This window comes from Sus scrofa, chromosome 17 (genome assembly GCF_000003025.6).
Source record: "Sus scrofa isolate TJ Tabasco breed Duroc chromosome 17, Sscrofa11.1, whole genome shotgun sequence".
Classification (NCBI taxonomy): Eukaryota; Metazoa; Chordata; class Mammalia; order Artiodactyla; family Suidae; genus Sus; species Sus scrofa.
Window position 1 is genome coordinate 19,089,138 of NC_010459.5, and position 23,816 is coordinate 19,112,953.

The 23,816-nt window shown below is 41.7% G+C and overlaps 1 protein-coding gene across 2 annotated transcripts in view; it reads left to right on the forward strand.

Annotated features, from left to right (window-relative positions):
* SNAP25 (synaptosome associated protein 25) overlaps window positions 6,978-23,816 on the forward strand; it is a 131,466-nt gene continuing 114,627 nt past the window's right edge. The window contains exon 1 of one of the 2 annotated variants that reach the window (XM_021078361.1): window positions 6,978-7,157. The gene's annotated coding sequence lies outside the window, so the exon portion shown is untranslated. The remainder of the gene's footprint in view (window positions 7,158-23,816) is intronic. The other variant, XM_021078359.1, reaches the window with a different exon arrangement.

Sequence of the window (23,816 nt, forward strand, 5' to 3'; positions counted from 1 at the left end):
CAGAGTGTGGGGTAATTAACACCCCTTTGAGGCAATGACTCAACCACTGACAGGCAGGGCTTCATGGATAAATACCCCAGCCTCTTTGGTCCCTTAGGTTAACTCTGAAATGTGTTCTTTATATGGGTTCTGAGTTCCCAGTGGAATTGAGCCTAATTTGATAACGTACACTGTATTGTCTGCCTTCCTCTCCTTGTCTCACCTCCTCACTTTTTTTTTTTTTTTTTTTTTTTTGTCTTTTTGTCTTTTTGTCATTTCCGGGGCCGCTCCCAAGGCATATGGAGGTTCCCAGGCTAGGGGTCGAATCGGAGCTGTAGCCACCGGCCTACACCAGAGCCACAGCAACGCAGGATCCGAGCCGCGTCTGCAACCTACACCACAGCTCATGGCAACGCCGGATCCTTAACCCACTGAGCAAGGCCAGGGATCGAACCCACAACCTCATGGTTCCTAGTCGGATTTGTTAACCACTGAGCCACCACGAGAACTCCCCTCCTCACGTTCTTACAGGCTTGTTGGCATCACCCTCTAACGAAATGACTTGTACTTGGGGCCCTGCGAGCTGAGATATCACTTAACAGAGCAGCAAACTAAAGCTCCAATGGCCCATGGAAATTTATAAAAAGTAACATCTACTTAGAAATTTAAAAATGAACCTCACAAATTCTTTTTTGCTATTTCTTTGGGCCGCTTCCGCTGCATATGGAGGTTCCTAGGCTAGGGGTCTAATCAGAGCTGTAGCCGCTGGCCTACGCCAGAGCCACAGCAACGCGGGATCCGAGCCGCATCTGCAACCTACACCACAGCTTACGGCAACGCCGGATCGTTAACCCACTGAGCAAGGGCAGGGACCAAACCCGAAACCTCATGGTTCCTAGTTGGATCCGTTAACCACTGCGCCACAACAGGAATTCCACAAATTCTTTAGCTTACAAAATTTTCATCTTTTTACCCCCAAAGAGTCTGATGTATACACAGGCCATTTGACACAGATTTAGCTTAGAAAGAAGCCATAAAACCCAGTAGGACAGTACATTCTTTCCTGTCACTGCTGGCCAAATGGAGGGTGATATCCTAGATGGAAGATTTTAGGAGAGAAAGAGAAGTAAAAGCAAAAATGAGCCAAGATGTGGAAAATGCTCATTTGTCCCTGGGCACCTGCAGTGGCAGTGAGCTGTTTAGATTCATCCACGGGAAGAATCAAGTCGCCAGGTTATTAATTTGGTGGTCCTGAAAGAGGAGCAACATAGACATGTTTACTCTCTGGACACGCTCCCTCCTCTTCATAATCTCTCTCCCCAGTTTCGTAACCCTCATGCTAAGGAAAACATCCCCAGGCATGGGGGCTTTGCCAGGAACATGCATTTGCACTCCAAATGGTACCTGTCAGATGGAAAACACACTTTTAAATAATGCACTCCGACTAGTCTCACTAATGGGATGTTTTCTATTATTTACATGAAAAATGCTGAAATGCAGACTCCTTTGTTTTATTTTTATTTTGGGCATTTAAAACAAAACATTCACTCTAATGCCAGTGGGAAAAGGGCCACTTCTCTTTCTCTGTTCCTTTCCATCTTCAAATCCTACATTCTTGCCAAAGAACACATATGGCCAACGAGGCTTGCATTGGTCCCCTGAAATTCCATTTCCCTCCTATTAGAAAGTATAATCATGAGATAGAAAAATCAGCACCTTAATTCAAACTTTCTCGTTTTACCAGTAAGGACAGAGAAGGCACGAAGGTCTTAGATGACAAAAACTGGATGAGATTTAAGGGCATCTGGTCCATTTCATCCCTGCCACAGATGAGGAAACTGATCAGTGAAAGGTTTCGTGCAAGACTTTATATCTGGATTAGGAACAAAATTTCAACTGAAACTAAGGAATTTTGATTCAATTCACTGCTCTGCCCCCCCCCCATATAATGCTCATTAATTTTGGTTTAACTCCAAATTTTTGCTTCACTTGCATGTTTGTTTTCTCTTAAGCTCACATTTCAACCCTATAACTTATCTTGGATGTGCTATGGTAATGGTTCTTCTTAGAAAACCTGAGATGATATCGTTGCATTTAGGGGTCTTGCCTAAAAAGTTTCCCTGGGGAGATACCCTCTCAGGAATGAATTTTGTCCCTGGGACATCACTAGAAATACCCTCTTGGCCTTTCCTTCTCTCTTCAGATAACAGCCTGAAAAGTCAGATGATACTGATGATCCAACCTGAGTCCATTTGGTATGATGCTCATTCCTAATCTCAAACTACTTCCTGGGCCTCAGCCTGGTTGCTGATGTTGGCCAGGAAAATGCCAGAAGCCATATGGACTCCCCAGGCCACCGCCCGAATGAGGTTGGATGGCACACACCTAGGGACCAAGAGATAGAACAGATGGCATTCCAGATTTGAATAAGTATAATGCAGACTGTTAAATAAGTGTGTATTTTTAGGTGGATTCATGAAAATCAAGAACTTTATAGCTGAAGTGAAAGCCCAGCAAAGGAAACCACAAGACACTGTTCAAAGCTGTGCATTATTCTGTATTTGTTGGCACTGCCTTCCAACCTCCATAAAAACCACTGGATAATAACCGGGAAGAAATGGAATTATAACCTCAAGAAAGGAGGTTGGCTTCAGCATTCCATGCTGTGGGATCCTCAAAAGGACACTGATGGCTACATTGCCGTTCAACAAACCAAGAATCGGGCTGAATTTTTCCTTTACTACCTCTTTCCATAGTCCTTTCTTGCTAATTCTACCCTAACTATCCCACCTCAACTCAAACTATTTATGTTTCACTTTGGCTGCACCTGAAACAAAGCCACAGGGGTATAACAATAATACAAATCACTTAAACAGTGGAATTTGATAAGAAGATGGACTTCCAAAAATCTCCAATACAAACAGGACCCATCAGAAGCCTTCGAGCACTTGGCCCAGTAATAATAATACCTTGCTTATGTGATTATTTCCAGTTTACAGAACACTTTCATACTCATGATCTCATTTGATTTTGATCTTTGTAACAATCCTATGAGATAGAGAATGAATTATTACCCTCATTTTACAGATGGGGAAATGGAGGCTCAGAGAGGTTAAATGACCACTCAGAGATGCACAGCTGATAAATGGTACCACTAGGACTTGAACCCAAGATTCTTCGATCCTATGTCTAGCAATGCATCTGATTTGGCATTTGCCAGTGAATTAACAGCCAAAAGGGCCTTCACAAGGGAAGAATTCCAACTGTTGTTAGAACAGTTTAATCCATGGATTAACTGATTTTTAAGGAGTTAGAACATCAGGGGGTGGAATAAAATGATATTTGTATATTCTAGAAACATTTCAAAAACAGAAACTAGATGCTAATTTATGGTTTATTGGTACTTAGGGCTTCACCCCTCACTGTATCCATGACCTTTTGCAGTTCCTCCCACTGGAGGCAGAATACATTTCCCTTCTTCACCAACAATGGGTGTGGCAATGTGATTTGTTTCATCCAATGAAATGTCAGCAAATGTGATGCAGCAAAGGCTTGAAATGTACTTGATGAGTTGAGCTTGTCCTCTTGCACTCTTATCATCCACCTAAAGTAGCTCACTGAACCAAACCCATCTGAACCCAAACTTGATCATCCAACCTCCATCCAACCAGTGACCCATGGCAAGAAAAAAAAAAAGATTATTTGAAACAATTGTGTTTGGGGCTGATTTGTCATACAGCAATAGCTGACTGATGCTCTTTCTTTCATCTTCTGACTTCCAATTCAATGCAAATAGGGTTTGCTGTTTGTTATCATGACTTTCTTTTCAGGCAGTGAATCACTGCCTCTTCTTAAGTCCTAGATTAGCAAAAGTTTCAATATCAGGATCTGTATCATCATAATTATGAAAAGCTATTATTAAAGAACCAATAAAATAGTAAAATAAGGTAGGTAAAGCTACACCCACAAAGGAGAACATCATAGGTTCCAGATAAATACTCAGTGAATGATAAAAAATTTGGTCATTTGAAGGCTATTTTATAGTTAACACGTTAGAGAAAACACATTGTTATTAGACAGTATTTTCTATGTGCTTTTTGACATGGTGACTAGGTACTTGGTATGCTAGGAAGACAGATTGCCCAACACCTAGTGGCTCATTGACTAAAACAGACAACACAGAGAGAGGCAGGTAACTGATTAAATATATATATATATATAATATATATATATAATGGGTATTGGATAAATTGATAATAAAAGGGTAAAGTTAGATTTTTAACTAGTTTGATCCTGCCATTTCAGATTGTTGGAAGCATCATCAAACCCCAGAAAATCCATTCTTCTGTCTCCCTAGAAACCTGCATCAGCCTTCCAGCTATAAAAAGTTATATGCTTTTCTTGGAGTTCAGGAGGTTCAAATCCCCTAGTTCTCTAATCAATGGCTCAAAACTGGGGTGGGGTGTGGGATAGAGGAGGGGTATGGTGTACCAATAGTAGCCCACTTACAAGAAGGATATGGCTATTCATCAATTCCCTGGTGTTTCCTGGAGATGATGGTAAGACCATGTCTAACACCTGGTTAGCACCCAAGAATATTTGCTAAATGAAAAGAGGACAGGAACTAGGCCCTGTCCTACCCCCTCCATTCTTCCAGTATCTGTTTCATGTCAGTTTGATCAAATGGCATTCATTGTCTGGTTCCTCCCACTCCCACTTGTTCCATGGTTCCAGCCCTATGATTCAGCCATCACACACTTCCCAATTTGCTCATTGATCACAACCCCCCAACACCAGTCTCTGGCACAGTGACCTCGATACCTGCAGGTATTCCATTTCAGCTCTCAACTGCTTTCTTAATGTGTATTAACTGTATTTTGTACACAGCTCCCACCATGACTGTAACTCCAGAAAGATGGACTTTGAGTCTCAATTTTCTTTTTAATATTCTTTCTAAGAGCTTCATGCTGGGCAGGGAAGTACCCAGTGCTGTACCACCTACAAATCAATTTATTCCACAATAACTCATCTGACCTTCACCACAGTGCTCTCACGTGGACAGTACAGCCCTACCTGTTCAAATGAGGACTTGGAACACAAAGAGAGTCACAGAGGTAGAATACAGAGCAATCAAAATGCAAACCCAGTTTTCCTGTCTCCAACTCAGAATTATTTCTTTGCATCATGTTATTTTAAAAAGTACCAGCACTGCTGAAATTCTTGGACATCCTTTATAATATTCAAACTTAAAAGAGAAAATAAGCAATTGCTAAGAAAAGGAACTAGTGGGTATGGCATCAAAAAACAACCCCAAGAAGACTGAACCACTTAGAAGGCTCATCTTTGCCCAGATGACCATTAGCCATATTCCAATGCAATGATACAGATCTTATGATTCTAGGTTCAGTTTGTAGGACTCTCCCCTCCAAAAATAACTCCAGACTTAGTGGTACGATGAGATTTAGCACAAAGGCCCTACTGGCTTTAAACCTTGGCTTCCAGCCAAGGCTTCAAAGGTGGTGAAAGAAGAAAAGTCGGGAAAGACCAAAGGTTAGCACGGCATCATAAATCACTCAACATCTATTGGAACTTACCTCCTTTATAAATATTTACATTCCAGAGTGATGGGGCACTTGGGCTTTCGGGGGAACCTTAAAAACAGCATCTTGAGAAGGTGTCCAGCTTACTCAATAGCCATTGTGCAGCCTGATTTCACATTGAGATCATTTCTAAAATACCAGCTTGAGCATGAGACTAGTACTAGAAAAGTTCTAGGTCAGGAGGAGGTAAGGGGCTCAGCTCCTAGCTGTTCACTAAATGTGAGAAGCTGAGCAAATTCCTTGGCCAATCTTGACCTTGTTCTTCCCACAAATATTTATTTGAGCACCTACAGTGTGCCAGGCACTGTTAGTAGAATAACCAACCAGACAAAGATCTTGCCCTCAGAGAACTCATGTTCTAGGGGAGATGTATGATAAACAGATAAATAAACATGTAATAAGGACATGAAAACAGTAAGGAGGTTTATGAAGACAGACAGTACAGGTGCAGTGGACAGGATGCTATTTTGGATAGGGTGGTCTTTCGATCAGAGTGAAATAAATGTCTAGGGGAAGAGAGTTCCAGGTGGAAGGGACAGCATGCACAAAGGTAGGGATGTGCTCTGGTGTGTTCAAGGAAAAGGAAGAGGCCAGGGTGGCTGGAACAGATAGAATGAGGGGGAAAAGTGGAAAGGGAGGAGGTGCATGGTAACAGGAGCCGATTTTGGAGGGCCTGTAGGCTTTGTAATGACTTGGGATTAGCAGGTGACAGTACTCTCTGGCTTAATTTCTAGAAGCATGACTTTGGCTGCTTTTTAAAGAAGGACAGTCTTCTCATCTGGAAGCAAAGTGGAGCAGGCAAGAGAAACAAAGATGGCTTCCCTCTGGCCCTCTATGCACTGAGATGCCAAGTCACAGGCTTTGTGGAACAAATCACAGCCCATCTTGGTAGCGGCACAGCTAGGCTGGGGTAGCTCTTTCATCCCAGAGGCCCAGGGCAGTGCTATCCCTCTGCCATTAGCCTATGGGGGAAGGACAGAGCCCAGCCCCCAGAAGCTCCTAAGGGAACTGGTAACCTCCCTGCAGCCCCTGGAGCTCAGAGTGGCCTTTTGAAGATGGCCGCTTTTGGGTGGTTCCTGATATAAATGGAACCCGTTTGCTGTGCTTCATTTCCATCCAGCCACCAGCCTTCCTTCCCAAAAGGTCATCCGGAAAGGCCAATGGGCTTAAGGCATTTGGCCTGAGCCCAGCAGAGTGATTATTCTGCGCATGCTGAAGACATCAGGATCTTACTCCTTTTTCTGGGTCATCTGCTTGGTGTGAATTCACCCAAATAACATCAGTTTGGTATTTTTAGAGATATACTTTTTAAGTGCATTTCTACTCTTCTACAAAAAAAAAAAAAAAAAAAAAAAAATCAAGCTAAGGTTGGGGCAGGATCCCTCTGAGATTTAGAGACCCATTAGGCCTCTTGCCTCCCACCGCTCCTTCTGGAATCAGCCCTCTGCACCCGTGCCTCCTAGCCACTCCAAGAATCCTGAGTCACTTCACCGGTTCTGTTTCCTTCCTTTTCCCAGGCAACGTTCCAGATGCCAAGGAACACTGCAGCTCGGCCATCGCCTCCCTTCTGCAGGGCAGGTATTCGCACCCCTTGGCCTCTCTCCAGTGGCCACGGCTCCAGGCCGCGATGGAAGGTCGGGGAGACAGATTCCCCCCAATCCCCACCCACCCCCGCGAGCAGAAGACGCGAGGCAAGGAGGGGTGGGCGGAGGCGCTGCGCAGGCCGGGCTGAGCTGGGCGGCGGGGATTCGCTGGTGCGCGCAGGATGGGAGGCGGGCTCCTGACTCACTGCGGTACCCGCGGGGCTGCCGCCAGGCCTCCCCCGCCCCCTGCCATCTGCAGCGGGGGCGAGGCGCGCCGGGCGGGCCTCTCCTGGGTCGGGGGTCGTCGTGTGGGCTTTCCAAACAGCCCATGCTCATTTCCGCGGGAGCCCTCGGGGCGCGATGCTGTCACTGTTTGTTTATTTCCACGTCTGCCCCGGGAGGCTCCGCCAGGGCAGAGCTTTCTAATCCACCCCCTGATGCATTCGGGGGCCCTCTCACTTGGCATCGTGCCTGGCACGTCATCACGACTTGGGCGATCAGTAAACAGCAGTGGAAGGAAGGCGGAGGGAGGGGGGTGAGAGACGGGAGAGAAGAGCAAAAACGGAAGCGGCTTCGAGTCTCTGTATCTGCAGAAGCGCAGACCATCTCTCTTGGTAAAACTGGAATTAAAAGTCATCGTTTGGAGGTGTGGGGGCTTGGCGACCCCTCACACACCTCGAGCATCCTCCCCAATGTTTATGCTCCTAGAGTGACAGTGATAGTAATCAGGATGGAAGGAAAGGACCAAGAGAAAAGGGGGGATGTCTCTTACTCTTAAAAATGGGGTGGGGGTCATAAAAGCTCAGTTACTCAGCCCCAACCAACAATTGCCCCCAAAGCAAAGCAGGCTGGTGGCCCCTTCCTTCCTTATCATAACTGGAGAATTTGCAGGGCCTGGAAGATTCTCAGGCACATCTAGGAACCCATTTTACAGATGAGGAAATTGAGGTTCAAGGATTCTCATGTGCCCAAGTCGAGGAAGACAGGATAGGAACAGAGGTGTTGGGGCTTGGATTTCCAGTCCCTTACCCTACCTGCTGCACCCCACCACCTCTCCCTGAGCTTTCTCCCCTCCTGATTTCCCCCCCAAAATGAAAGTTCATGGAAAAAACCCACATCGTGTTTTTGTTCAAGGGGTAGACTCTGAAGATGTAGAATTCTGGAGACAGAGACCAGGCAGCCAGCAGCCTCTGAAACCCCCACCCATTCCGGGTGGGGGAGCAGCTGCCAGAGGCTGCCTAACGACAAGCTTTCTGGGGCAGCTCTGCTAGGGAGAGGTGTGTCTCTCGCAGCTCCAAAAACAGATTTTGCCATCTCATCCCCACTTTTGCAGTCTCCAGTTGGCTTCTTGTGATTGGCCAGAACTTTTCCTCCCTAGCAAGATGAGGAGAATTGGCCTCCTCCGACTGGCTGGGAGAAAACATTTCACCGCAGCAAAGATGCGAATGGCAGTTCCACCTCCCTCTGATGGGGGCCTGGGAGTCAAGTGGGGTCTCACCAGGCTGAATGATGCCAGGGACCCTCCAGGGTCCCCTACCTCTGACCTTGGGGAGAGGTGGCCTCTGACAAGGTAGCTGACCTTAGCCCTTTCATTTTATAATTGAGGGTGTCACAGTGGATGCTTTGGCTTTTTGGAGTGAAACATTTCTCAAAACCTAATTTTAAAAGTTGTCATCAGGGCTGGCAGCTTGGGGACACAGCAGGGGGTTGCTAATATGCTTCAAATTGGGGGCAAGGAGAGCTTCCTGTCTGCCTACTCCAATCCACTCCCACTTGACTATGCCATACCGATTCCACCTTTCTCCACTGTCAAGAACTCTGCCCTGAGAGCTGCCCACCTTTAGCTTGACCTGCAGGCTTCAAGGCATTCCCCAGCATCAGGCTGTATTAGCTTTTAATATCCCAAATGCAGTCCTTCTCTCAGCTACTCATGGAGAACTTAAACTCATACTGAGGCCCAGGCGACACCTCAGATGGAATAAATCAATTTCTGGAGGTGTTTTCCAAAGTTTCTCCCCACCCCCACCCCCTGCCCTCCAGACCCCAGGGACTGTAATGTACAGTGAGATTGAAAACCACTCTTGGGACGATAACTGCTGGGTTCACCTACCCACATCCTTCTAGTAACAGGGCCTGATGTTCCCTTAGAAATCCCACTTTCTCTGGATCCATGTGATTGAGCGATGTTCACTACCCCCCTCACTTCCCACTGTATTCCTCTCCAGGGGGCTAGCAGGTTATCAGTTTGGCCAATTAGCACATGCCATTCCCTCTGGAGAAAGTAATAGTTTCAGCCACAGTACGTGACCCAAGGAGGCCAATGAGAATCCGCCTCAAGACTTTTGCTGAAACTGCTGGGAAAAGAGAGGTCTTTTTGTGCTACAGTTTTTCAGTGGAAAATACGGGAGTGCTGGGCTCCCAGCAGCCGTTTTCATCACCACGTGAAGAAATCCTGCCTGTATACTAAGGCCACACAGAGGAGAAGAGAGATTATTGATAGAGGAAAAAGGATAGAAACCTAATTAAAGCTATGCCTGAAGCCAAATACCCTTCAGTAACAGAAACAAATAAATTCCCCCTTTTCATTCGAACCAGTTTTTGAGCTGGATTTTCTGTGATGTACCACATCACTGCAGAATTAATCTGTTACATAACTAGGTGTTACCTTGAAATGCAGAGAACAGAGTTCTGATCTGAATGGTCGCCATGAAAGTGACCTTTGATGTTCATGGCAAATAGTCTGGAGCATCAGAAGATAACAAGAGGGTGCTATCCACCTTCAAGGACAGTGGCTGGCAGAGGAGAGGGGTGCAGATACTAAAGACTGACATGTCTTATTCCATTGTTTTCTTCAGCGAACATCAAGAGCCATGAGTAGCTCGGCCTGAGCTAAATCTGAAAAGGCTTGAGGCAGAAATAAATAGGTCCCAGGGATAATGTGTGGACTAAATCCTATGTCTGTTAGAGCTCTTTAAATAGCCAATAGAATAATAACTCAGGAAATTATGTGGCCAAAACAAAAGCAGACAATAGACCATCAAGACAATACATTGGATGCTTTCTTAGAGGAAGTTTCCTGGAAAATGTGCCCTCTGTATGAAGGTGCAAGGGAGGGAAAGATGATTGACTCACTGAATTTTCCATTTGAAAATTGGATCAGTTAGTTATGGATACATAACAAACCACACCTAAACTTGGTGGCTTTAAAAAATGATTTATTTGGTTCAACAATGTGAGTTAGGGTCAGCTGGAGCCTTCTCCTGGTCTCAGCTGGGCTCACTCATGTATCTGCAGTCAGCTTCTTCTCAGCTAAGTGATTCTGTTTCTGGAGTTGGCTGGCTGTTGGCTGGGGTGGCGAGAATGACTGGGCCATGTGTCTCTCACCCTTTAGCAGCCTAGCCTGGGCTCATTTACATGGTGGAGGCAGGCTTCCAAGAGTGAGAGGAAAATCACACAACGAATCTTGAGATTGTGGCTTAGAACATGCACGTACTCATTCCACCACACTATTTGTCAAAGCAAGTCACAGCTCTTCTTTTGAAGGGGAGGAGTTGCAAAGTCACATTGCGGTGGGCCAAATGAGAACTGAACTCAGAGATGATTTGATCCAACCTTCCATATTTGACAGGTCAGAAAATACAACCAATGACCTTACCCAGGTCCTCCTCTGATTATGGAGTATTCTGGCCTCCACACTTGATATTTTGTCTACTATATTTCCCTTACAATGTAGATCACTTGGCTCCCGGTAAAATTTTCTATAAAGTGACTAAGGATGACATGGTTTAGATTTGCTGCTTTACAATGAAAGAAACTGATACTCTTATTCTCAAGGTCACCCACCAAATATATTGGGGTTCTTTCTCTGGACTGGGCACTGAGACACAGCAGAAAACAGGGCAGACATGGACTCTATCTGCACAAAGCATAGAGTTTACCATCTAAGTGGTAACCCAAGACCATCCACTTCTTCCTCCAAACATGCTTTTCACCCCCAGTTGCTGTTATAATTCTCCTAAAAGCTGGTCGGTATTTCAAAGCTGGTGTTTCTGCCTTTGTGATGGGAACAATCTATATTAATTCACACAGTTCTCAGTCTACCCTCATTCCTTTTTCTGCCCCTCTAAGGAGAATTTTCTCTCTCTCTCTCTTTTTTTTTTTTTCTTTTCTTTTCTAGGGCCTCACCTGTGGCATATGGAGATTTCCAGGCTAGAGGAATAATCAAAGCTGTAGCCACCAGCCTACGCCACAGCCACAGCAATGCCAGATCTGAGCCGCATCTGCAACCTATACCACAGCTAATGGCAACGCGAGATCCTTAACCCACTGATCGTGGCTGGGGATCGAACCTCAACCTCATTGTTCCTAGTCGGATTTGTTAACCACTGAGCCACGACGGGAACTCTGAGAATTTTTTCTTTGACTAGTCAGCTTTCTTTATTTTCCTCTGGAGAGTTCTGCCTTTTGCTGGGTAAGGTCCCAGGCTTTTGGGACAGGTAAATCTGAAAAAAATGGGTAGAGAAAATTTGGAAGAAGCAAGAGGAAAGGACTGAGCAAATGATGAGACAGAAAAGCAATGGCTAGTGGAGTTTCATAAAGAACAGAGGTAGAGGATAGAAAGGAAGGAATTTGGGGAATGAGAAAGTCCAGAAAACTACAAGTTGTATAAGAACCAGAGAAAAAAGATTTTTTCCAAATGCTCTACTGAATTATAAATTGGGTCTCCTTTATTTTCCCTTTAGATATATAAAAAGATATGGAATTGACCCATACATTAAACTGCCCTTTTAAGGCCATTTAAGGGATGGGTCAATTTAATTAGTTCAAGACATTTAAGGTTTTCCTGATTTTTTTCTGTGGTAAATAATAATTCTAATATTTGCCTGCAGGTTCCAAAGCACTATGGATTTCTTTTTTACTTTCTCTTCTTTTTTTATATTAGCTATGACAATAAAAAATTGAGCTTTGGACAAAGAGGCCTTAGAGAAAATCGCCCTCACTCTGTTTTAAGGGATGTTACTTTGAGATATTTTCTAAAAGTGCAAAAAAGTAGATGTAATGATGAAACAAACATTCATTAATTACAGTTAACCCTTGAACCATGCAGGGGGTGGAGTTCCGCTCAGTGGTAACGAACCCTGCTAGTATCCATGAGGACTCAGGTTTGATCTCTGGCCTTGCTCAGTGGGTTAAGATGTGGCTCAGATCCCACATTGCTGTAGCTGTGGTTTAGGCTGACAGCTGCGGCTCCAATTCCAATTTGACCCCCTTGCCTGGAAAATTCCATATGCTATGGATGTGGTCCTAAAAAAAATAAATGCAGGGTGTGAGAGGCAGTAGAAAATCCGATTATAATTTTACAGTCCGTCCTCCACATCAGTGGCTCTGCATCTGCAGATTCAACCAACAGCAGACCTTGTGGTACTGTGGCATTTGTTGAAAAAAATCTGGGTATAAGTGGACCAGTACCATTCAAACCTGTGTTGTTCAAGAATCAGCAGTATATCTCCTTCAGAATGTTTAATTAAAATAACTAGATAAAAAGTTTAACTAAAATAAACTAAAAATACTTAACTAAAATCACTGATCTTCATTATACATGAGCTAAAGTATTGTTTATGCTATTTCTCTGTTCCATTTTTCCCCTCTCAAACTGACTCGTAAATTTAGTGTATATCACCCAATCCAGATTTTTCTATTTTTGCCCATACATATGGGCAATATACACAGTTGCTTTTTTTATATGGATAAATGTTATCAGATTGAAAGTTAACATTTTTTCCCACCTTTTTTCCATTCAATATTTTTTGCGGTCTATGTTGATTTATACGGCTCTAGTTCACTGCAACTCTTAAATGACAATACCATCATGTGACTATATAATCTTCCTTTTTTTTCAGCTCTTTACATTATTTCCAATTTTCTCTGGTACCAAATGTGCAGCCGTCTGTACAGGACCTTGTTCATAACCTTAGTGGCCATGTGCAATGCCAGTTTTCTTTTAGTATTTGCCTGATGTATCAAATCCCTTTTCCATCTCTTGTTTCTAGCCCTTCTGAGTTTTGTTACTTAAGTGCATCTCTGGAAAATAGCAATTGATGGATATTTTTAAAACCAATGTAATTGCCTCTACTTTTTATATAATCTATTTATATTATTATAATTAATGACATATTTGGACTTATCCCTGCCATCTTATTTTATGCATTCTATTTGGGAGATTTTTCTTTGCCTCTTCTGCTTCCTGTCCCTGAATTTTGTTGGATCCATTTCCTTCTGATTTCCTTTATTGGCCCCATTTTGGTGCTACTATTTTAGTGGTTACTCTTAAATATTTAACATGTATACTTAAGAAATCTTAAGTTAATATGCATCTTTCTCTTTCTTCCAAACACAAGAGGTTTTTTTGTAATTTTTATTGGAATACAGTTGATTTACAGTGTTGTATTATTTTCAGGTGTACAGCAAAGTGATTCAGTTAATATATACATTATATATATATGTAATACGCATATATATTAACTGAATATCTATATTCCTTTTTTACATTCTCTTCCATTAAAGGTTATTACAAGATATTGTTTCCTGTGTTGTACAGCAGTACAGGAATTTAGAATGCACTAACTCTGACTTCTCACTTATGTTATTATTTTCTAATGTTTGTTCTGGCATTTCTATGTGTTTGAGATGGAAAGAGAGCACTCCAGGGTCAGGTCAACCTTCCATTGGAAGTCTCATAATAGAATTTCTAGGGATTTGAAAATTCTGATTACCACATCAAAAAGTTGATAGTAATTATCTTAGGATGATGTGATTAAAAGTGATTACTTTATTCTTTTCTATATATTTATTTTTCTACATTTTCTCTTTTTTCGTAATGAAAAAATAGGAAGAGAAAGAAAAGGAAAGAGCAAAAAGAAATTAACTTTCTTTACTGCTTTATTCTCATTCTTCACTGTAGTTTTCATATTAACTGATGGCAGGATATAATTTCAAAGTTACCAGTTAAGAGTAGTTTCATCTCCACCATGTGCCAGTTATCAACTGGCACAAAAATCCCACATAACAAGCGATCTCAAAACCTCAGTAGCACACAACATTTGAGCATTTATTTCTCACACATCTGTATTTGCTGACCCAGGTCTGGGCTTGCTCCTATATCTGGTATGGTAGACAGAATAATGGTACCCAAAAATGTCCATGTTCTAATCCCTAGAACCTATGAATGTATTACCTTACATGTAAAAGGAACTTTGCAGATATGATTAAGGATTTTGAGATGGAGAGATTACTTTTGATTATCTGAGAGGTCTTGATATAATCACAAGAGTTCATAAGAGATTGGCAGGAGGTCATCCAGAAGAGATGCTATGCTGCTGGCTTTGAAGATGGTGGAATGGTCATGAGTCAAAGACTACAGGCAGCTTCTAAAAGCTGGAAAAGACAGGGAATCAGATTTTCCTCTGTAGCCTGCAGAAGGAATGTAGCTCTGTGGACCCATTTGAGATGTCTGCACTCCAGACTGATAACAATAAATTTATGTTCTTTTAAGCCACTAAAATTGTGGTGATTTGTTTAAATATCGAGAGAAAACTTACACATCTGGGGATGTCTGAATGTCAGCTGATCTAAAATGACATCTGCCAGGATAACTAGGGTGACTCAGCCCTCCCCCACCTAACTCTTAAGCCTGGGCCGGGCTTCATGGTGATAACAGATGCAAAAGTGCAAGTAAATGAAAACACATAGGCCTTTTGAGACTTAGGCTTAGAACTGGGACATATCCCTTCAGCTTCATTCTATTCACTAAATCAAGTGCTGTACCAACTCCAGATCCAGAAGTGTGGAAATAGACTCCACCCTAGACTCTACCTCATTAGAAAGAGGAATTATGGGAGTTCCTTGGTGGCTCAGCAGGTGAAGGATCTGGTCTTGTCACTGCTGTGATGCAGATTCATCCCTGGCCCAGGAACCTCTGCATGCCGTGGGTGCAGTCCCCAACCCAACCCCCCAGAAAAGAACAGTTATGAGGTCCCATGATAAGGGATGTGGATACAGGATGGGCAAAGAATTAGGGCAAATGATGCAGTCTACCCGATTGAGGTTAACACAGTCTCTTTCAGATTAACCCAGTCTCTCTTAGGTGCATGATTAATCACTTTTAATTCTAGATGCTGTATCAAGATTCTATTTCTTCTTTTTCAATGATTTCGCAATCTGAGCTTCTCTTCTAACACAATGTTTGGATATAGGTAGACATTTACATTCTTACCTACATGTGGTTCTCTGCTGATTTCCAAGTTCAGATTTACCCCCACCTTAGTGGTAAAACTCTAATCTTGCTGCATTCAGGGCTGATGAGTCTTATGCAATTCATGGTCTGCCCTTGATGAACTGTTCTCTTTGGGTCTCAAGAGTGATACTCCTCTGGGGACATTTTAATGATTCCCAAATTCAACTTTTAGCCTGAGTGACCCACCTTGCTGTCCTGTACTGCAAAATCACTATACCCTCTCCTAAGAGGAGTTCCCTGATGGAATCACAAGGCAGTTCCAACTGTCTTACATGTCCCTCTGTCCTCTAACTCTTGGAGCAGGCAGGAAATTTTGAATGCGTTAGAAAGCAATCTCAGGCTAAAGCAGATAGCATTGGCTATTTTTCTTTTTCTTTTTTTTTACTTTTTAGGGCTGCACCCATGGCAAATGGAGTTTCCCAGGCCTGGGGTCGAATTGGAGCTGTAGCTGCCGGCCTATACCACAGCCACAGCAACATGGGATCCAAGCCATGTTTGTAACCTAAACCATAGCTCTCGGCAATGCCAGATCCCCACTCACTGAGCAAGGCCAGGGATCAAACCCGCAACCTCATGGATAGTAGTCGGGTTTGTTTCCACTGTACCACAACAGAGCTCCCATGTTTTTTTGCTGATTAACCACATCATGACATGTGTACATTTCCTTTTTATTCTTTCAAAAAAATTTTTATTAGCATATAGCTGATTCATAGTGTTGTGTCAATTTCTGTGTACAGCATAGTGACCCAGTTACACAGACACACACAGACACACACACACACATTATTTTTGTCATACTATCTTCCATGGTGTTCCAACCCAAGAGACTGTATATAGTTCCCTGTGCTATAGAATAGGACCTCATTGTTTATGCATTTGCAATGTGATCATGTGTACATTTCTATTCTGCCCTCACCTCCTCCTGTTGGCATAAGACTCTTCTAATAATCTTTAAAATTTCCTAGGATCTGTTCATAAAAGTGAGAAATTATTCTCTCTGCTCTGGCACTTCTCCAAAACAGTCTAGTTCTTTCTTTCATTGTATTATCTCACATTATTTGGGCTCTAAATAAAGCCTGACTCAAGCTGATTAAACAAGAAATAAAATCATTATATAGAAAATGGGAAGTCTGGTAGTGGAATTGGTTTGTTCAAGACCTCAACCATGTCAGCTGAGATGTGGGTTCTTTCTGTTTCTTTGCTCTGAGCACCACCTTGTTGGCCTCATTCCAAAGTCGGCTTCCCACTTGGTCAGAAGTTGGCTGTAAATAGTACTGGCAGCCTGCTTTCCCCATCACCAGTAGGAGCAGGCAGGGGAAAACGTCTCTGTAACCTTGAAGTAAAGGTTTTTCCTTCAGCCTGTTGGACCAACTCAAAACAAATATGAATGGGCCAAACTAATTGGCTAAAGCCTGGGTTTCTGAACCTGTTGCCATCAAAAGAGTTGGGATTACTATCATTTGCTTCAGCTAAGCCCCACCCCAGTAACTGGAGGTGAGTTCAGTTACTGTGTGAGATAAAGATGGACACTGAAAATTTTCATTCTACCAATAGGGAGATAGGCAATTATGGATGTTCGCTACTCAACAACAAGGTCCCCTAAAACCACCTTTTGAAAGTTTTTTTATGTCTACTACAAACCACTAGTGCACTATATCTAATGTCTTGTCTTTCAGTTCCCCTCTCTTTTAGTGGTTGAAAACTTCCCACTCCTTTCTATCTCATCGAAACTCTCTTTAAATAGACACTCTTGGAAATTCCCTTCCTGACTCAGTGGTTAATGAACTCAACTAGGATCCATGAGGATGCAGGTTCAATCCCCGGCATCACTCAGTGGGTTAAGGATCCGGTGTGTTGCCTTAAGCTGTGATATAGGTCGCAGATGTGGCTCCAATCCAGCATTGCTGTGACTGTGGCATAGGCCTGCAGCTATAGCTCTGATTGGACCCCAAGCCTAGGAACCTCCATATACTGCAGGTGTGGCCCTAAAAAAGCAAAAAATAAATTAAATAAATAAATAAAGACTCTCTACCTCTGGTTTATTGTGGAATCCTCTGTTCAGACTTCAATTGCTCTTAATACATAAAGGAGAAATTTTAAATTTAAAACTTTTTTTTCCTTTGCTATTTTAGGGATGCACCCACAGCATATGGAGGTTCCCAGGCTAGGAATCGAATCAAAGCTGTAGCTGCCAGCCTACACCACAGCCACAGCAAAGTGGGATCCAAGCCATGTCTGTGACCTACACCACAGCTTATAGCAATGCCAGATACTTAACCCACTGAGCAAAGCTAGGGATTGAACCTGTGTCCTCATGGACACTGAGCCATGATGGGAACTCCTAAAACTTCTTTTATTCTTTGTCAACAAAACCTAGCTTCCTAAACTTTTGTTTCACTGGACCTAAGAAAGCCCCTTTTATAATTCAATGACACAACATTTGTCTAAGGGACATCTGCCTTCCCATGAAGATATGAAAGCTAGCGATCCAAGGAGTAGAGAGAGTAGCAAGGTAACAAGACAAACAGATCTACAGGAAATTCAGTATGTATTATTGAAAAAGACACAAAAAAATGTTTTTCATCATCACACTTCTGCCTGCCTAGTTTTTCCTCCAGGCATAAAGATTGGAACTTTCAAATATCAAATGATCTCAACTCTGTCCATGGCACTTAACATTCAGGCAAATGGCTTCCCCAGTTATTCTCTAGTTTAACATTATATCAGCATCATTCCTAGAAATTATTGTAATTTTTTATTAGCTATCTATTTTCAATTATGCCTATTTTTTTGCTAGTTTATTGCCATTTCCTTCTCCTGAATGTAAGATCTATGAGGGTAGAACTTCAGCTATATTGTTTACTACTTTATTACCAATATTTAGTGGAGGACCTGACACATACATAGGCTTCCAATAGTTACTAGTTAGATGAATGAATACATTTTTTTCTTTCTAAATTGAATAATCTTTCCACAGTTTAGCATTTTCAGATCCACTATCTAAGTTGATTCTCAGAAAGAAGTTTAAAGGAGTTCCCTTCGTGGCTCAGCGGTTCACGAACCCGACTAGGATCCACGAGGTTGTGGGTTCGATCCCTGACCTTGCTCAGTGGGTTAAGGCTCCGGCCTTGCTATGAGCTGTGGTGTAGGTCACAGACGAGGCTTGGATCTGGTGTTGCTGTGGCTATAGCATAAGCTGGCAGCTGTAGCTCCCATTCGACCTCTAGCCTAGGAACTTCCAAATGCCCGAAAAGCACAAAAAAAAAAAAAAAAAAAAAAAAGGATACATTTGGGGGTTCCCTACATAGCTCAGTGGTTAACGAATCCAACTAGGAACCATGAGGTTTCGGGTTTGATCCCTGGCCTCACTCAGTGGGTTAAGGATCCAGTGTTGCCATGAGCTGTGGTGTAGGTTGCAGACGCGGCTCGGATCCCACCTTGCTGTGGCTCTGGTGTAGGCCGGTGGCTACAGCTCTGATTCGACCCCTAGCCTGGGAACCTCCATATGCCTCGGGAGCGGCCCAAGAAATAGCAACAACAACAACAACAACAACAAAAAAGACAAAAAAAAAAAAAAGAAAGAAAGAAGTTTATTCTTTCCACCATTAATAATAGTAATAACAGGGTACAGAGATGTTAAGTGACTTTCTCAAAGATACAGAGTGCTAAAAATGAATCTCGAGGCTTTTGTCTTGAGTCCTGTGCTCTCTCCATTCTGACATATGACATGATGCTATATATAGAATACCTTAGGAATTCCTTGGGTTAAGGATCTGGCATTGTCACTGCAGTGGCTCCGGTCACTGCTGTGGCGTAGTTTCAATCCCTGGCCTGGGAACTTCCACATGCCACTGATGTGGCCAAAAAATATTAATTAAAAAAAATTTTTTTAAAGAATTTGAAGATTAAAAAAAAAAACCCTTTCACCCCCCCCCATTCGAAAAAACCTGCTAGAACGAATAAATGAAATTGCAGGACACAAAATTAATATACAGAAATCTATTGCATACCTATATATCATAAACTATCAGAAAGAAATGAAGAAAGCAATTGCATTTACAATTGCATCAAAAGGAATGAAATATATAGAAATAAATTTAACCAAGAAGGTAAAAGACCTGCACTCTGAAAACTAAAAGACATTGATGAAAGAAATTGTAATAAATAAGTAATAAATAAATAAGTAGAAAGATATATCATACTCATGGATTGTTAAAATGTCCATGCTACCCAAAGCATTCCACAGATTCAATGTGATCTCTATCAAAATAACAATAGCATTTTTCACGGAGCTAGAATAAGTAATTCTAAAACTTACACGAACCACAAAAGATCCCAAATAGCTAATGCAATCCTGAGAGTAGAATAAAGCAGAAAGTATCACACTCCCTGATTGTAAACTATATCCACAAAGCTGTAGTAATCAAAACACTATGGTACTGGCAATCAAAACACAAACATTGATCAATGGAACAGAATAGAAAGCCTGGAAACAAACCCACACATCTATGGTCAACTAATCTACAACAAAGGAAGCGAGAATATGCAATGGAAAAAATGTAGTCTGTTCAATAAGTTGTTCTGGGAAAACTAGAAGGCTACATGCAAAAGAATGAAATTAGAATACTCATTTAACACCATACACAAAAATCAACACAAAATGGATTAAAGACTTAAATGTAAGGCCAGATACTGCAAAACTCTTAGAAGAAAACATAGCCCGAACACTCTCTGACATAAGCTGCACCTCCTAGAATAATGAAAATAAAAACAAAAATAAACTAATGTGACCTAATTAAACCTAAAAGGTTTTGCACAGCAAAGGGAACTATAAACAAAATGAAAAGACAACTCACAGAATGGGAGAAAATTATTTGCAAATGAAGTGACTGACAAGGGATTAATCTCCAAAATATATGAACACCTCCTACAGCTCAATATTAAAAAAAACCAACAACCTGATCAAAAGATGGGCAGAAGATCTAAATAGACATTTCTCCAAAGAAGACATACAGCTGGCCAAAAAATACATGAAAAGATGTTCAACATCACTAATTATTACAGAAATGCAAATTAAAACTACTGTGAAATACCACCTTACACCAGCCAGAACGACCATCACCAAAAAGTCTACAAACAATAAATGCTGGAGAGGGTGTGGAGAAAAGGAAACCATCTTACACTGTTGGTAGGAATGTAAAGTGGTGCAACCACTATGGAAAACAGTATTAAGGTTCCTCAAAACACTAAAAATAGAACTACCATATGATCCAGCAATCCTGCTCTGGGATCTCTCCAGAAAAAAACGTAGTTCAAAAAGATACATGCACCCTAATGTTCATTGCAGCACTATTTACAATAGCCAAGACATGGAAGCAAACTACATGTTCATTGACAGAGGAATGGATCAAGAAGATATGGTATAGGAGTTCCCTTCGTGGCTCAGCAGTTAACAAACCCTAGTAGCATCCATGAGGATGGGGTTCAATCCCTGGCCTCGCTCAGTGGGTAAAGGATCCAGTGTTGCCATGAGCTGTGGTGTAGGTCACAGATGCGGCTTGGATATGGCATTGCCGTGGCTGTGGTGTAGGCTGGCAGTTATAGCTCCATTTCGACCCCTAAACTGGGAACTTCCATATGCCACAGGTGTGGCCCTAAAAAAAAAAAAAGAAAGAAAGAAAGAAAAGAAAAGAAAAAAAGAAGATAGGGTACATATATACAATGGAATATTACTTAGCCATAAAAAAGAATGAAAAAATGCCATTTGCAGCAACATGGATGTGCCTAGAAATTATCATACTAAGTAAAGTTAGACAGTGAAAGTCAAACTTCATATGATGTCACTTGTATGTGGAATCTAAAAAAAGATACAAATGAGCTTATTTGTAGGATAGAAACATACTCACAGACTGAAAAACTTATGGTTACTAAAGGGGACATGTGGGAGAGAGAGTGATGGACTGGAGGTTTGGAATTGGCATATGTGTACTGTGGTATATGTAATCGTTGGCTAATGGGGACCTGCTGTGTAGCACAGAGAACTCTACCCAATAGTCTGTAATAATCTATGTGGGAAAAGAATCTGAAAGAGAATAGATGTGTGTATATGTATGACTGGGTCACTTTATTATATTACAGCAGAAATTTTCACAAACGTTTATATCAACGATTCTTTAATAAAACTAAAAAAAAATAGGAGTGGACTAAAAGAGAGAGGGAGAAAGAGAGAGAAAGAGGCACAGAATGTACAAGGGAGGATCCAGTTGGACTGTTTTCAAGAGTGTGGTCTTGTCCTGTGAAAGCCAGACAGAGGCAGAGCTGAACATTTTCGTGGTTTCCATGATCTTATAATCACTACCACCTCTTGACTATGGACATGTTGTTATTTCCATTTCTCAGATTATAGGACTTTTTTAATGCTCATTTTAAGGAAAAACAGCAAATAATTCAAAAGTGCATAAGATGGAAAAATTATAGTGTGGCTTCTGCTTCACTCTTGAGGAGTAACCATTGATTTCATTTTGGGCTCTTTCTTCCAGTCTTTTTCCTACACATGTACTTTTTACATGTGTCTTTTGTGCATCGTTAACCAGGGGTAAGGAGACCAAAATTCTGTCATCACTTTCTGACAGTCAAGAAATCCAACTTTTCCTTTTCCTTGTTCAACCCTTAGCCATCCTTTCTAATCCAGGAAAATATTCCCCCTGGGATTGAGTCCCATTCTCCATCACTATGAAGAATAACACTGGAAAGTCTAATGAAGAAAACTTGCACTCAAAAAAAGTTGGTAAAAGTAAAACAAAAGGGAAGAAAAAGTCAAGAAATATCAGTAAGAAGAAAAATAGTAAAAATAAAAAAAATCTGGAAAATCCTATGGAAATCCTCTTTTCTAGTATTTAATCTAAGGATCCAATGGAAGTATATCTCATCCTGAACAAATACTAGAGATTAGATTCATCTTTTTCTCCCTCTTCCCATTTAGAAACCACTGGCGAGAGAAAGACTCCATGTTGCAGGGAGTTCTCTCTTTCAGCTTTCAGGTTCCCAAAGGAGAAAATGGGGACAATGAAACCAGTCTCATAGGTTTGTTTGAATGGTTATTTGGGAAATATCTTCCAAAGTTCCTTGCAAACACCTCCACTTAATGTTACAAGTTTCTTTCTCTTCTTCCTTTTGGAATAACATAATCTGATTGTACAGATGCTTTTCCATGAGACAACATGACAAGAAAAGTTTGACAAGTTGTCCAGAGCTGCAACATGGTGGCATAGCCACTTGCCCCTATTTAGGAACAATAATTTTTAATTTAATTTAATTTTAATTTATTTAAACTTACCTTTAAAATCTGATACCTGATTCAATATCAGAAAATGTTTAAGCATGTTTGGAACTGCTTGGGTGTGTGAATCTTTTTCAAGTATATATTTTATAAAATCAAAATGCAAACCAAGGAGTTCCTATAAAAATCCAGCATTCGATTTAAGATATGCTATAGTATCGAATACTTACCAGATTTCAAAGACTTACAACAAAAAGGAGATGTAGGAGTTCCTGTTGTGGCTCAGCTGTTAACAAACCCGACTAGCATCCATGAGGACTTGGGTTCGATCCCTGGCCTTGCTCAGTGGGTTAAGGATGCAGTGTTGCCCTGAGCTGTGGTGTAGGTTGCAGACTCGGCTCAGATCTGGCATTGCCCTGGCTGTGGTGTAGGCTGGCAGCTACAGCTCCATCCGACCCCTAGCCTGGGAACCTCCACACGCCGAGGATGAGGCCGTAAAAATACAAAAAAAAAAAAAAAAAAAAAAAAAAGAGAGAGATGTAAACCATTTCATTAATAATTTTTACATTAATACTTTTATATTGTATTCATGTTGAAATGAAATGTTGGATATATTGGGTAAAATAGAATACATTATAAAGGGTTTTTTTTTGTCTTGTCTAGGGCTGAACCAGTGCCATATGGAGGTTCCCAGGCAAGGGGTCTAATTGGAGCTGTAGCCACCGACCTACGCCACAGCCACACCAAAGCCAGATCTGAGCCGTATCTGAGACCTACACTGGATCCTTAACCCACCGAGCGAGGCCAGGGATCGAATCCACAACCTCATGGTTTCTAGTAGGATTTGTTAACCACTGAGCTACAAAAGGAGCTCCGTGAATACATTATAAAATTAATTTCACCTGTGTTTTTTTACTTCTTTAATTCAGTGACTAGAATATTTAAAATTACATAAATGACTGGCATTATATTTCTATTGGATAGCGTTTAGCAGAGGACACCAAATAATCAATCGAATTGAGTTTTCTTACCAGACTAGCTGGTGATTCTGGCCTTGTTCCTATTCTGAACTAGAGATAAAG